Source organism: Triticum aestivum, chromosome 5B (assembly GCF_018294505.1).
Source record: "Triticum aestivum cultivar Chinese Spring chromosome 5B, IWGSC CS RefSeq v2.1, whole genome shotgun sequence".
In the NCBI taxonomy this organism is placed as follows: domain Eukaryota; kingdom Viridiplantae; phylum Streptophyta; class Magnoliopsida; order Poales; family Poaceae; genus Triticum; species Triticum aestivum.
Window position 1 is genome coordinate 542,927,837 of NC_057807.1, and position 7,521 is coordinate 542,935,357.

General features: G+C 40.8%; 1 pseudogene; it reads left to right on the plus strand.

Moving 5' to 3' along the window:
• Nucleotides 1-505: 505 nt before the first annotated feature.
• LOC123114997 (disease resistance protein PIK6-NP-like) lies at nucleotides 506-5,465 on the plus strand (annotated as a pseudogene).
• Nucleotides 5,466-7,521: the final 2,056 nt, after the last annotated feature.

Here is a 7,521-nt window from a genome sequence, read left to right on the forward strand (position 1 = left end):
AGGGTGTCAGAGTCCTACTTGGTGGCGGTCAGGACTCCCGCAAAGCTCCCCCCCCCCCCCCCGTGTTTGCTTCCAATTCACGGGAAAAAGGTCATCCGGACCGCTTCGCGGATTGGACCGCGTTGGATGGAAAAATACGTCTGTACCGCATGGTCCGAATGGATGCTTACAGTTTGAGGGTCCGCTTTGGAGATGGCCTAAGTGCCACTTGAGTACCGTTGATTCCGATTCCTTGGCTTTATTTAGGCGCAGACGCACATACACTCATCCATCTACACATATAGGGACAATGTATTTTTTTAGTAAAAGACACTATGTGCTGGCCATGCGGTGGATCCATAATGCAAGCACGGTCACCGTCACCTACTATTGTGTGCTGTCCATCTCATTCCTCCTTGATAATGACAAGTTCATATGCACAAGCAAACAACACATAGCAAGATATCCACATAGTGTGTGTGTGTGTGTGTGTGTGTGAGAGAGAGAGAGAGAGAGAGAGAGAGAGATGCAGGTGGTCACGGGTGCCATTGGCAGCCTGCTCCCCAAGCTGGGGAAGCTGCTCATGGAGGAGTACAACTTGCAGAAGAAGGCAAAGAAAGGTGTCGAGTCTCTCATGCGAGAGATGAAGACTATGCACGCTGCCCTCTGCAAGGTAGCCGATGTGGCGAGTGATCAGCTCGACGAGCAGGTCAAGCTCTGGGCTGATGAGGTCAGGGAGCTCTCCTACGACATGGAAGACGTCGTTGACAAGTTCCTTGTGCGTGTTGAAGGCTCTAATAAACCCGCTGATGATGGCAACAAGCTCACTAATCTCGTGGAGAAGATGGCCAACTTGTTCAACAACGGTAAGGCCCGCCGCCAGATTTCTAGCGCCATCAAGGACATCCAAAAAGATGTCCAAGATGTGGCAGCCAGGCGTGGAAGGTATACAGTCGAAGATATTGTGCCTAAGCCTGCAGCTAGGACAGCTATCGATCCTCGTCTCCGAGCTCTGTACACTGAAGTTACAGAGCTTGTCGGCATCTATGGGAAGAGGGATCAAGAGCTTGTCAAGTTATTGTCCTTAGAAGATGAAGATCCGTGCAAGAAGAGACTGAAGATAGTCTCTGTAGTTGGATTCGGAGGATTAGGCAAGACCACTCTTGTCAGAACAGTATATGATAAGATCAAAGGAGGTTTCCATTCTTGGGCTTTTGTTCCAGTTGGTCGGAATCCTGACGTAAAGAAGATATTCAGGGACATTCTCATTGGTCTAAACAAGCAAATTTACACTAATATCAATCTCATGGTATTGGATGAAAGGCAACTTATTGAAGAAATCCGTGAATTACTTCAGGATAAGAGGTATGCGTCCCTTGACCAGTTTGATTGTTGTTTGCATGCCGCGGAAGCGGTCACTTAATGATTGGGTTAACTAGTCGAGAGCTTAGAATCTATTCTTTTCCAATGTCCTACTCATTTATAGCCGTATGCATCATTTAAATGCAGAAGCCGGGGTAATCCTCCTTCAAAAAATGTCCTGCTCGTTTGTATCATTCCCAAATTGACATTTTATAGATAGAGAGTGGTTTTTCTACACCCACCCACGCAAGAAAAGATATCAAAACATTTCAAAAAACTCTGAAACTTTATTGAAAATGATCATTAACAAATGTTAAAGAGGCTTGCAAATTTTGGTGGTCAAAAGACATCCGTGGAGCTCTATACAAAAAAAACAAAATTACTCAAAATTAGTCAAAATGTATGTGCATTGTTTGACCAAAAATTGTAAAAAAAAAAAGTACAGTTCTCCTTAGATGTCATTTACCACCAAACTTGGCAAGCCTCTCTAAAATTTGTTGATGATCATTTCCGCAAAGTTCCGGATTTTTTCGAAATGTTTTGGTATGTTTCCTACACTCTAAAATATGGCTACATACATCCGTATGTTGTAGTCCATTTGAAATGTCTAAAAAGACTTATATTTAGGAATGGATGGAGTATTATTTATGTAGAAGTCATATAGAGGTATAATTTCTAGAATTTTTTCTCTGAGGAGGACGTTAATTATTAATTTATTTTCTCAAGACATTTAAAGCGGAGAGTTTATCGAGATCTGTTCAAGGCTGGTTAGTATAATTTTTCTAAATAATGCAAAAAAATTCTCATCTTGCCCAAAATAAATGTTCATGATATTTACTTATGTTTCTTAATAAGTCATGCTTACTTTGGGAAAAAATGAATTCACTATTGGTCACAGAATTGTCATCTATTGCTTAAAAATGTTCTCATCACCAAATTTGGGTTCTCTCAAATATTTTGAGTTATATTTTGTGTTAAGAATTTACAAAGTGAAATATCATGTTGAAGATCATATAGTCTGAATAACATCAAAATGATGTGCATATATAGACCAAATTTTTTATTTTTGTGGAACTGAGATGATTGCCATGACTTCACCATGGGCAGCCACATGCTGAGGCCCATGTGAGCGGTGCCCACCTATTGCTCGTAGTAAGCAGCATATGCAGGGCTCTAGAAAAATTACCGTTGACATACCATGGTAGCTCTTGCTTGGATTAGTTACACCAGATCCAAACAGGGCTTTAGTCTCTGTCATCGTATCGCTGACTAGCATTACGCATCATACCTCATGGCAGACGTCGTTACTGTTCTTCAAGTCATTAAAAAACTAGCATTACACCTCTTTATTGACAAGCTCCAGATTGTTTTTTTGGTTTGACATTTTGTCTCTTCAAATAGATGAAGTGAATTGTAATTGAGGTTTTTATATTAGTTATAGTTTAATATTTTGTAACTACATGTGTTGTTACATGTCGTCCATTTCTCTTTATTTATACATTCTTGAACGATTATTATTATTTGCTTGGACAGACATCTTACTCTCAGTTCACAATTAATGCTATCATCGAATAGATTATTGACGGGTTTGGCGTATGGTGTCCACTTGTTTTCTTTCTTACTAAATTACATATGGTTTCTTGTGTTCATATGGCGCTTCATTAGCCTTTGTGATGTATACGTAAACATTTCATAAATGCTCTCTCACAACTGATACAGATATCTCGTCATAATTGATGATATATGGGATGCAAAACTATGGGGAGATATCAAGTTGGCTTTCTCTAATATGAACAATCTTGGAAGTCGACTAATCACGACAACCCGCATATTGAGTGTATCTAAAGCATGTTGTCCTTCCACTCATGATTCCATTTATGAAATGAAACCTCTCTCAGATGACGACTCTGCAAGGCTCTTCTATAAAAGAGTGTTTTCAAGTGAGCATGGTTGTCCTAATGAACTTAAGAAGGTATCTAAAGATATATTGAGGAAATGTGGCGGTGTGCCACTAGCCATCCTTACTATTGCTAGTCTTCTTGCTGCTGGTCAACAGATAAAGCCAAAATTTGAACGGCATGTTCTGGTAAACTCAATTGGTCGCGGACTTACAGAAGATGTAAGTATGGAGGAAATGCAGAGGATACTATCATTTAGCTATTATGATCTACCTTCTGATATGAAGACTTGTTTATTATATCTAAGTATGTATCCTGAAGACCATGAGATTGACAAAGAAGAACTTATATGGAAGTGGATATGTGAAGAATTTGTGCAGCATGGAAAGCAACTAACTAGCACATTTGAGATTGGGGAAACTTATTTCAACGAGCTGATAAATAGAAACATGATTCAGCCAATATACACTGGTTTTTGTGAAGTAAAAAAGTTGCCGTGTGCACGATATGGTGCTTGATCTGATTCGTTCCTTGTCAGGTGAAGCAAAGTTCATTACAGTATTGGATAGTAATAAGGATATGACGTGTTCTCGTGGCAATATCCGTAGGATATCTCTCCAAAATTTTGAGTTAGATCCACCAACCACTCCTCTCGTTAATTCAATGAGTATGTCTCAAGTAAGGTCCATTATTGTCTTTTTTCCAGCTATGACTATCATGCCTGCTCTATCTAGCTTGGAAGTTTTACGTGTATTGGATTTGAGTGGATGCGATCTTGGGGCAGTTAACTGTCAAGTTAACTTGAGGGATATTGTGTATTTATTTCACCTAAGATACCTAGGTCTAAGAAGAACTGGTATACGTGAACTCCCAAAGGAAATAGGAAATCTACAATTTCTGCAGGTGATAGATGCACAATACAATTTTGACATAAGAGTTTTGCCGTCATCTATGTGCAAGCTAAGAAAGTTGATGGTCGTAAAGGTTTTGATATGCTGCAATTGGACGCCTGGTGTCTTGGGTAACCTGACATCATTGGAAGTTTTGGAGAGGATCTATGCCTCTCCAAGCACTGTGCAAGAGCTTGGCAACCTGGCAAGGCTGAGGGAGCTCGAGATTCACTTCCTTCACGGGAGCCCCGAGTTAGAGGAAGCTTTTGTGGAGTCTATATGCAAGTTGAATGATATCCAAAGTCTGAATATTAGCTACCAGGATTTACCATACTTGGATCTCTTGGGGGAACGCTGGGTACCCCCGCGATGTCTTCGCAAATTTGAGTTCTTTTCAGACCACATGGCATGCTCTACATTGCCGATGTGGATAATGAGATGTGGCCCCTCACATCTATCAAACCTATCCACGTTCAGTATCATAATCAAAGAAGTGCGGCAGGAGGATGTGCAAATCCTTGCGAGGTTGCATTCTCTTCGCCATCTTTGGATGCAAAGCACCCACCAAACAGAAAGGTTGCTCGTCATTGGTGCGGATGGGTTTCGTTTAACGATAGCCTTTGCATTGCAATGTCAGCCAGCCACTCAGGTAGTGTTTCAGCAAGGAGCTTTGCCAAATGCAGAACAAGTCCGATTCAATTTGGGTGTGCGGGTGGCCAGAGAAGATGGTAACGGTGATTGCTTTGAGCTCGGCCTGCTTAACCTGCTCTCACTTCAGAGCGCGATAGTTGAAATCCATTGGGATGGCACCACAGTTAAGGAGGCCGAGAGAGCGGAGGCTGCGGTGAGAAATGCATTGAACGCCCATCCTAACCGACCAAGCATTGCTTTTAGTATGGAGCCATGTACACCAGAAGGTACAAACCACGCGATACTCATCATGAATGAATGTGCTGTTTTTTTTAATCCTTCTCTTTACACTCCTGCACATGCTTCCTGTTAATATATTGACATTAACCATTCTCTTGCTGCTCAATTTTGCATCTCAATCTCCAAATATAGACACTGATGATGAGGATGACGATGACTATTATGATGACGACATCGATACTGACGTTCAAGGAAAAAGAATGGATCTGGAGTATGACCGCTTTCTTTCATTTAATTCTTGACATTCATGCTTCGTTTTAGATCCCAGCTCACATATTTCTTCCTTGCTTTCTCAGCTAGAATTGACGGCGATTACGGAGAAAGACACATACGGATTATAAAGGTCAGGCTCCAGGTGTTGAAAAAGAAATCCTTGACTGAAGTCAAAGAACATGATCTGAACTAAGGCCCTTCTTGCTCTCCTCCAACAACGTTATTCAGTATCGCCATAATTTAGAGGTTTCACTGCTTGTTCTATTGCTACTTACTTTTTTTCTTCATTCATTTGCTTGCTCTAGTTTCAACTGATTATATGTCGTCATGTAATGAACTTCCGTTATTCTCTGTTTCCTTTTCTCTTGTCCACACCATGTTTCTTTGTTTTATTCATTAATCTGCTTGTTCAAGCTTGAACTGCATATCATCTTCGCCATGCAGTAATGAACAGAGTTTCTTTGTTGGAAATGGAAGGTTTTAGTATTCGAGAAAGCTATTTTCCAGACGTCCTAATTTTAGGTACAGATTCGAACGACTCGTTCCCCGTTCGATCCGTATCGCACGGTCCAAAAAAAAGGGTTCGCGATTCGCGCGGGCGAAAAAAATAACACAATAATCCGGCGATTCGAACTCTGGTCTGCGGTGAATGAAATCGACCCAGCGACCAGATCACCCTTCCTCAACTTCAAAATAATAACGGAGAGTCAAACTACTTGAACTTATTTAATCACGGAGCCACATCAGCACAATTAAAGGAATATTTTTTTCCTCAGATGTGGTTAGCGTTTCGTGCATTGATTCAGGGAATTAATTTCGAAGCATTATCTTCCCATTTCGTGCACAGCCATGCAATTGTCCCATTTTTAGTGTCATTTTAATGCCGCAATTAATGCTTGATTCCTTAAATCAAATGGATAAAAGGCAAACACGCTACTTTACCTGTCTCCTCCACTATGTTGTCACATAAAGAAGTTTTTTTTTTCTGCGGGGGTCACATAAAGAAGTTGATTAAGTGTTCGATTTTTTAACACTTCAATAGACTATTTTACTTATCGAATTTAGTGAATCGACAAACTAGCAACCTTGCTGGTTTATTTCACCGGTATTCGAACATTCTTTACTTTCGTAACCTTATGACTCCCCGTTAACTTTTGTGTAGATAACATGATAAATTATGCACGACACAGTGATAACCCATGCACAAACACCATGATAACTTTTGACCCAAAAAAAAGTTATTGAAAACATTTCTTCGATAACTTTTGTGCAAGTAACATGGTAATATACACATCACAAAGCTGATAATTGACGCACAAACACCATGATAGCTTTGACCGATAAAAAAATTATTAAAAAAATATACCACGATTACTTCTATGTAAATAACATGGTAAATTACACACCACGGAGTTTATAAGCAACATACGAACATCAGTAACTTTTGTCCCGGGGGGAAAGATTGTTGAAAACCAACGTACGAATATCGGTAACTTTTGTCCTGGTAGCTTTGACGACGGGGGTGGAGATGGGGGGAGTTGTCAAAATATACCACGATAACTTTTGTGCAAATAACATGATATTCTTTGCATTATGAAGACATGATAACTTATGTACACCTCATGATAATTTTCGCGTGCAGGGCGGGGCGGGGGTGGGGGTGATGAAATATACCCCCCGTAACTTTTGTGTGAGTAGCATGGTAACTTAGACATCGCAGACCCGATAACTTATGTACCCCGCTGGTAACTTTGGTGCCCAGTGGGGGGAGGGATTTGATGAAATATTTCCCCGGTAACTTCTCTGTGAATATCATGATAAATTACACATCGCAGACCTGTTAACTTAATTACCCCGCTCCTGGTAACTTTGGCGCTGGTAGGGGGCGGGGATGGTTCATGAAATACCCCTGGTAACTTCTGTGTGAATATCATGGTAAATTACACATCGAAGACCTGATAACATAATTACCCCGCTCCTGGTAACTTTGGTGCTGGTGGGGGCGGGGATGGTTGATGAAATACCCCTGGTAACTTTTATGTGAATAGCATGGTAACTCACACATCACAAACCTGATAACTTATGTACCTCGGTCCTGATAACTTTGGCACGGGAGGGGGGGAGGGGTTGATGAAATATCCCCCAAAAACTTTTTGTGTGAATAGCATGGTAAATCGCACATCGTAGACCTGATAACTTATGCGCCTCAGTCCTTGTAACTTTCGTGAGGGGGTTATTTAAAAACTGAA